We start from the raw sequence: 8,639 nt of genomic DNA on the forward strand, positions 1-8,639 counted from the left end.
TGATCCAGGAAGCCAAATAACAGTCTCTGTGACAAATGGCCCCCCAAAGGGTCAATAACCGACAGGTTCCCCCCTTTTGGTCCCTCGTCCCAACTTAGAATCAACCAGGAAAAAGCCAACCTATCATACGGGATATCTCACTTCTAGTCAGCCCACCTCTAGTGGCACCCCTGTGCCAAAAGCTTCCCTCGGGGGCACACCTGATGCCTCCCCATTTGGGGCCATAAAGCCTTCCCACACCTCTGCCTGCCTCTGAGTCTCTTCCAAAACACAAGTGACGGGGGCTGACTCCCTTCCAAAATAAGCATCCAATAAATAACTTTTCCTTTTCTCACCTGGCTGGTCTTCATTTATTTCTCTTTCCATTTTAGAAGCTGCTCTTTTTTTGAGAATAGACCGTTGCGATAATCCATGTAAGAGATGACCTACGTCAGTTTGAACCTACGTCGTAACAGGGCAGGTGACTGGAAGGGGGAATTGGATTCTGGGTATATGCATTTAAATTTTTTTATTTTGAAATCATTCTAGATTCACAGGATGGTGCAAAGGAATGCACAAAGAAGTCCCATGCATCTCTCCCCCAGCTCCCCTCCCCATCTCCCAAAGCCCTAACCCAGCAGCAACATCAAGGAATTGACGTTGGCCTCCTCTAGTTCACTCAGATGTCACTAGTTATATGGATGTGTGTAGCTCTACTCAATTTTTGTCACATGTGAGCCTGGAGTCACCACCACAATAATCAAGATGCTTGACTGTACCATGGCCACGAGACCCCTTGTGTCACCCCTTTTTAGCCACATCCCTCCCCTCCTGTTCCTAACCTCCAGCAGCCACCAATCTGTGTGATTAAGGTCCCCACAACAGTTACATACATGGGACCATGCCATATGGGTTCTGAGACTGGCTCTTCCACGCAGCATCATTGCCTGCAGATTCATCCAAGTCGTCGCCTGCATCACTGGCTCATTCCCCTTTGTTGCTGAGTCGCGCTCCACGGTACAGATGTGCTGTCCTACGTTGAACCACTCACCTTTTGAGGGACATCTTGGTGGGTTCCAGGCTGGGGTTTTACAAACAAAGCTACTTAGAAACAAGTTCCTTGCAGACAAGTCCCTCTGCGAAAACAAGTCTTTAGTCCTCTGGGCTAAATGCAGTTGCTGGGCCCTTGGTAAGTTCATTTTTAATTTGGGAAGGAAGGGGTTTTATTTTGAACACAGAGCCACAGGGTCACCCAACAGATTAGTTGTGGGTGTGAGAGAAAAGATAGGAGTTGGGGAAGGTTTAGAAGGAACGGATACACTTAGAGCAGTGCTGGGACATGGTGTTGGCTCACGTCGGCTAGACAGCAGCTACGCAATTGACAGCAAACAACAGCATGACATCTGGGGAAATGAGAAGACTCGTGAGACACCACACGCCACGGGCACCAGGGAGTCCGTCAGAGGGCAGCTGGTACATGGAAAGCCGTTTGATTATCTGCTTGTATCAAAAGTGAAAGAGGGGAATTCCGCTTTCTCTTGTGACGCAGAAAGGCGCAAGAGGATGTCACTCCCATTCTAAAAAGAAAAAGCCAGATAATCTACAAACTGCAAGTTTTAAAACTCACCAGGCTGAGGTGGTTGTGAGCAACCAAGAGAACTGAATTCCCGGGAGTGCCAAGTGCCTCTTAGGAAAGACAGGACAGGGACGCCTGGGTGGCTCAGTTGGTTAAGCAGCTGCCTTTGGCTCAGGTCATGATCCCAGCGTTCTGGGATTGAGTCCCACATCGGGCTCCTTGCTCGGCAGGGAGCCTGCTTCTCCCTCTGCCTCTAGCCTGCCACTCTGTCTGCCTATGCTTGCGCTCTGTATCTCTCTCTCTAACAAATAAATAAAATCTTAAAAAAAAAAAAAGGAAAGACAGGACAGTTTGCTTTGGGAGCTCATGTGGGGGGGGGGGCAGAGGGAGTTGTCCCCCTTTCCCAGGAGGAAGACTGGAGGCAGAGCAGGAGGAGCAGGAGAGGGGAGACCCCTCCCCCCACACACATACATGAGCAGGAGGTCATTAGCTGCTGCTGGAGCTAATGGAGCTAACAGCCTCACCTGTTTCTCAAGGAGGTTCTCTCAACCCCCTCGGGTGGGACGGGGGAGGGTGGGGCGCAGCCAGCTTTGGTCCCACCGCTGCTGGAGAAGGGGCAGAAACTAAGATCCTCCGCTTTGGGGGAAGAATAAAAGTCAGACACCGCCTCTTGCCCTTGTGGGAGGTGAAGATCTACCACCAAGGTCGGGTTTTGTCAAAAACCCACTAAAAGACACAAGGCGAAGGTCAGGAGCACTGTCAGGGCCCACCCTCTGAGTCGCAGGTGCCCAAGTTCTGCGAGGCTGGGCCCGGGGAACGGAGAAACAGTAACAGCAGTCTACCACTAGGGGGAGAGCAAGAGCACACAGAGGGACGACTCGTCGCGCAGGCAGTCAGGGACCTCTGAAGGCTGAGGCTGGAACAGCAACAGCGGGACCCCCCCTCCCAGTCCCACCCCTTGCCGTGAACCCCAGGCTGCCTACAAGAAACCCACTTTAAATATAAAGACCTCGGTAGGTTAAAACTAAAAGAATGAAAAATAGACACGCCACGCAAACACCAATCCAAAGAAAGATCAAGTGCCTAGACTAACGCCACACGAAGGAGACTTCGGGACAGAGTCAAGTTCATCAAGAGGAAAACCAACCTCCGGGGGGAGAACAGGCCCCCCAGGGATAATTACAACTGATAGAACCAAAAGGAGACATAGACGCATTCACTTGTCTCTCAGTACTTCAAAGAACGAGAGAGTAGACAATCTCAGTCTGGATGTATAACTCGAAAAACTGTTAACTGACTAAACCCGACTGACATTTATGGGACACTCCACCCAACAACAGTGGAATACACATTCTTCTCGAAGCATGTGGAACCGCCCCAACATTGATCATATTCTGAGCCATAAAACAAATCTCAAACAACTTAAAAATAATTAAAATCACACAAGGATGTTCTCTCATCATAATAAAATTAAACTATAAATCAATGACTGAGAGATATTGGGAAAATTCCTGGATATTTGAAAATCAAACAATAGGCTTTTAAGTAACTCATAATTCAAAGAAGAAACCACGAGACTAATTCAAAATACTGTCATTAAATAAAACAACACAACCTAGAAAAATTTGTGGGATAAAATTTAAAGCAGTGCTTACAGGGAAATGACAACATTACACATTTATATTAAAGAATAAAGGAGAGTATCTTGGTGACCTTGTGTAGGTAGAGATTTCTTCACTGGAACAAACAGTACAGTCCATAAAAGAAAAACATGATTATATTGGCTTTCACCAAAATTAAAAACTTCTGCTTTTCCAAAGGTACTAGCAAGAGAATGAAAACACAAACTCCAGACTGGGAGAAAATACTTGGATACAGAAACACATAGCTTATAAAGAACCTATGTTGAAAATAGATGAAGAAGCCTTCTGACTCAATAATGAGACAGGCAGGCCATTTAAACATGGGCAAAGGATTTAAAGAGAGACTTCCTCAAAGATGAGATATGATGGAAATACATACATAAACATATTCTTACCACTATTTGTCATTAGGGTATGACAAATTAAAAGCATAATGAAAAAAATGGAAAGAAAAACCATAATGAAATACCATTATATACCTATGAGAATGGCTTAAAAAAAAAAAAAAGGCAGTCAAAAGTCCTGGCAACAGACACTTTATGGAGCAATAGCCACTTTGGACAATAGTTTGGCAGGTTCTTGTACAGTTAAGCATGCTCTTATCATATGACCTAGTAATCTCATTCCTCGATGTTTTTACCCAAGAAAAATGAAGACATATGTCCACTCAAAGATCTGTTTGTGAATGATGACAGCAGTTTTCTTCATAATGTTGCCAAACTAGAAATGACCCAAATACTCATCTTCTGGTAAGGGGGGGGAAAAAAAATCTATGGTCCCTGGGATGGGATATTACTCCACAAGAGAAAGGGACAAGGTATTGTCATGTGAGGAAAGGGATGAATTTCAAAAGCGTTCCATTGTCAAAGACGACAGACACGAAAGGCCATGCAGAGTATGATTCCATTTATATAAGGTTCTAGAAAAGGCTAACTGTAGGGGCAGAAAGGAGATCTGTGGTGGCCAGGGGCTGGAGGTAGGGGTAGAAAATTGGCACACAGGAGTGTGAGAGAACTTTTAAGGAAATATTTTACATCTTGATTTTGCAGGTGTTTTTTTTTTTTTAACAACTGCACATGCTCATCAAAACTTATCTAACTGGGTGAATTTCACTGCATACAAATTATTCTTTAATATATCTGAATTAGTTTAAAAGTGAAAGAGACAGTTGCTAAGAATCAGAAGCGAGGTGGCTCTTGATGTCAAGTATCCTGGAAACAGCGTCGTGCCCCCTCTGGTGGTGTCCAGAGACAGTGAAGTCTGTTTTCTGGCTGAGAAGCTCCTAGCCAGCTGGGACCCCAGATGGAGGCCCAGACCCACATCTCTTGTCTGGCCCGGGTGCACCTCCAGCTGGATCAAGTCCCTCAGGCTCAGGATTTGGTTGCCCTGGTCATTGCAGGCACCGCCCCCGAGTTTTTTGAGGGTACACATATTGGTATCGCAAAGAGGGAATTCCTTCAGGACTTGATTATTTAATCGGATGTTAGCAAGCCCAGCAGGGAGAGGGCGGAGGACATAAACTATTTAAAAGCAAACAAGCAAAGACTTAAGAACCTCTCAAAAAGAAAAAGAAATGACAAATTGTCAACCTCGCGGGGTATTCTGGCTGACCGCAAGTTTCCAGCCAGTAGCAGTGACTCAAGTTGTAGCCTTTTTGCAGCAAGCTTTGCGTGCTGTCTCTGCATCCTGAGTGGGGTGCTTAAGACTGGAAGGGAGTGTTGCGTCCCTCTCGTTTGGATGGAGATAGGGGTCCAGTTTAGCCCCCCAGCACAGATCAGGGGTACGGGAAAGCATGACGCATGCCGGGTGTTGGATAATTGTGGGCCACACAGACTGCGTTAGAGGACACAATGAAACAGGGTTCCATTTGCTGGTCTTTTATCCAGGTTTTATATGCACTACCAAGAGTAAAATTGGTCTGTGGTTATCGTCATGCGGGCAGGTGGAGTGATATGGTTTTCTCTGTCAGATTTGGGTGTCAGGATTCTGCTAGCTTCATAAAATCCATTCAGAAGCATAACATCAATCTACATTTCTCCTATATGTTCTGGGAGAGTTTAGCATAGAAATGGCCTGCTCCCCCGGTTTGAAATAACTCATCCTAATACTCTCTACCTGTAGTGTCTTTTTAAGGGATGATAACTTTTTTTTTTTTAAAGGGTTTATTTATTTGAGAGAGAGAGAGAGCGTGCACAAACAGGGAGAAGGGCAGAGAGAGAGGGAGAAGCAGGCTCCACGCTGAGCAGGGAGCCCAAGGCGGGGCTCCATCCCAGGACCCTGGGATCATGACCTGAGCCGAAAGCAGACGCTTAACCAATTGAACCACCCAGGCGCCCCTAGAGATGATAACTTTAAAAATTTATTTTGTCGTTATTGGTCTTTTGCTCATTGAGTCAATTTTGGCAATTTACAAATGTGTTCCTAGAATGCTCTGATTTAATGTTGAAACATTCGAACTTATAAGCGTAGAGTTGTACATACTACTCTCTTTAATTTCCAAAATAACCTCCATGTGTTACTATTCCCTTTCTAATCTCATATTTTGTGTCGTTTTTCTTGACTAGACTCATTGATGGCTTGTCTGTTTTAATTTGTTCCTACCTTCCCCTGCTCGGAAAGAACAATCTAAGTATGAATTATACTGCTTCTAAGAGGAATTTTGCCTCCCACCTCCCAACCACTTTTTGAACTGCTGTTTCCAGGAATCATGATTCCAGAGAGCCGCAGAGGAAGGAGATGAAGGTTTGAACAGTGGTCTGGCTGTGCTTCAAAGCACAGGCATATGGCATTCTGTCTCTTTCCAGATGCCCACCTCTAGAAATGTGGCTCTCCTACTTACCAGCTGGGGGAAGTGGGGCAAGCCACATGGCTTCTCTTTGCCTCAGCTTCCCCATCAGCAAAATGGGAATAATAATAGCGCTGCCTTCAGAGGGTCATCGTGAGGATCAAAGGTGAATATTTGAATAGCACTTAGTGGGGAGCCTGGCACATGGCTGTGTTCCAGAAGTTACCTTTCGTTAGCATCATTCCTGGTGTGTTCTCCTGCAGGGTCTTCCCCTCCCATCCCCCCGGAAGGTACTAGCTCTTCCCCACCCCAAGGGCCAGATCTGCAGTGGCTTTGTGAACCAATGCACAACGTGGGGGTGATGGAAGGTTGTCCCAAAGAGGAAGAGGAAAGGAGGGAGGGATTGGGGAGGGCATGGTGGAAGCAGGCAGCAGGAGGCTGGGAGAGCATTGCCCTGGACTGGAGAGACAGTACTGTGCCTCTGTTCGTAGCACGGACGGTGTCGGCTCTGGGCAGCACCCTGAGGCTGTAGTGAGCCTCCAGGGACATGTGTGGTGTCCTTGTGCCACTCCATGGAGTTCAGCCAGTGGGCCAGCATGCCTGGAGCGGACTGAAGACAGAGGGTCCTGCTCTGTTGTTAGGGGTAAACCAACTAGGAGCCAGCGGCGCGAAGCAGGTTAAGTTTGATTTTGAAGAATTAAAAAGAAGACGTGATTTCACATAGTCAGGGAATGTGGAAACCCAAATAGATACCCGCTCCCCCGTCTTCTGTGTTTTGAGTTTCTTTCTGAAAGCTTCTCGGGACCTTCTTAATCTCAGAAAGTTCTGCTCCAATGTCCAGGGTGATGTGTGTCCCCCACAGGCTCCGGTGAGAGTCCTGGGGGGTGGGCGGCCTCACTCATTCTCCCTGGCTGGCTGCTGCCGACCCTGTCCCTGGGCACCCTCTTCATGACTCAGTCTGGGGGGACGGCTGGGGGGCTTGTGGGCAGGCGTGTGGCACTTTCCAGCAAGTGCTGTGGTTGTAGGATGTACCCGCATGTAGGCATAGGGAGGACCCAGCCCTGTGAGTGGCCACAGGGCTCAGATGCTGTGGGTAGACAGCCCGTGGGGGGCTTTGGCCTCTCTCTTTTTTTTTTTTTAAATTTTAATTTCTTTTCAGCGTAGCAGTATTCATTGTTTTTGCACCACACCCAGTGCTCCATACAATCTGTGCCCTCTCTAATACCCACCACCTGTTTCCCCCAACCTCTCACCACCTCCCCCCACCCCGCCTGCCCTTTGGGCTTTGGCCTCTTGTCTTGAGCAGGGAGGGGATAGAGAGGCCTGGAGGAGCTGCGAAGCAGATGCCCCGCCCTCCCCCACCCAGGCTGGAGGGCAGGTGTCATCAAGCTCACTCAGTCTGAAATCCTCAGGGCCCATGGGAACCTCTGTTGGGAGGCTGGCCTTAGAGGTATCATCAGGGGTGAGGTGGGCCTGCGGGTTGGGGTGAGGGCTGCTGGATCAGGCAGCAGGACCTCCGATGCAGAGGGATAGGGGCTGGGCTCGTGTTCCCCATTTCTTTAGGGTCAAACATCCGGGGCTTTGTTTTCATGAAATCTGTAAATATCTCACAGGCCCCTTGCCCCTCCCTGGCCAAGCAGGGAGTGCTCTCTTCTGGTCTGTCCTACAGATACAAAGCTCCTTGCCTAAAAGTCAGGAAGGATGTGGGCCAGCTAGGCCTGCTCACACTATAGTTACCAGATGCTTCCATGACCCAGACCTAAGTAGCTTCTCAAAAGAAGTGGGGTTTTTGTCAAGTGCGGGGAGCTAGGAGGGGTAATGTTTTCTCTCCGACCCTACCCAGTAGGTGCTGCTGCTCTGGGGAGGGGGTGGGCATGGAACTAGGTGGCGGAGAGGGGAGAGGACCCAGGCTGTGGCCAGGAGAGTGGAGGGATCTGGGTCTGAGCAGTCCTTTCATCAGAGACCCCTGCACCCCCGCTCCCCCAGCCCAAGACCCCCTGGAAGCCTTTATGAAGGTTCTAGCCGCAGCCTGGTTTGGCATCTGATGCCCTCACTTCATGGCAGATGCCTGTCTGTGGACTCCACAAGCCTCACGATGCCCCAGGCCCTCCTCAGGCGGCTGTCTTGCCCCTGGTGCCCTGCTTGTGGTCCCCTGACCCGTCCCAGGCGTGTCACCACCTCTCCTCTCCTCTGCTCAGTTCTCTGGAAGACAAGGAGCAGTATGGGTGCCCAAAGTGCCTGGCTCCTCAGGGCACAGGTGGGGAGACTGAGGCCCAGTGGCCAGGAGCGTTAGGTCCACAGCCAGGTCCCCTGTCGCTTGCAGGGCGTCTGCTCTCTCTGTCCTTCCTGCTTCCAGCCATGCCCTCCCCAAACTGTTAGTACTTCACAGATCCCGTGGCCCAGACCTGTGAGGAGGCTGACAGGAGGGCCGCTGTGCCCTGAGATGTTTCTCACAGCGTGGTCTGAGAGAGAGGTGGTGAGCTTCTCTGCCATGGGCCTGAGCAAGCTCAGGGTGGGGGTCGAGGGGGGGTACTGGGCAGGTGTCCAGGAGGCCCTTTGTGACCCAGATGCCACATGGGTGCCCAGACATGCTGGTGGAACCCCTCTGGGTCTGTGGGCCCTGGAGGGAGGTCCTGAGTGATGGCTTGCCCACCAA

This window comes from Mustela erminea, chromosome 5, assembly GCF_009829155.1.
Source record: "Mustela erminea isolate mMusErm1 chromosome 5, mMusErm1.Pri, whole genome shotgun sequence".
Taxonomy (NCBI): domain Eukaryota; kingdom Metazoa; phylum Chordata; class Mammalia; order Carnivora; family Mustelidae; genus Mustela; species Mustela erminea.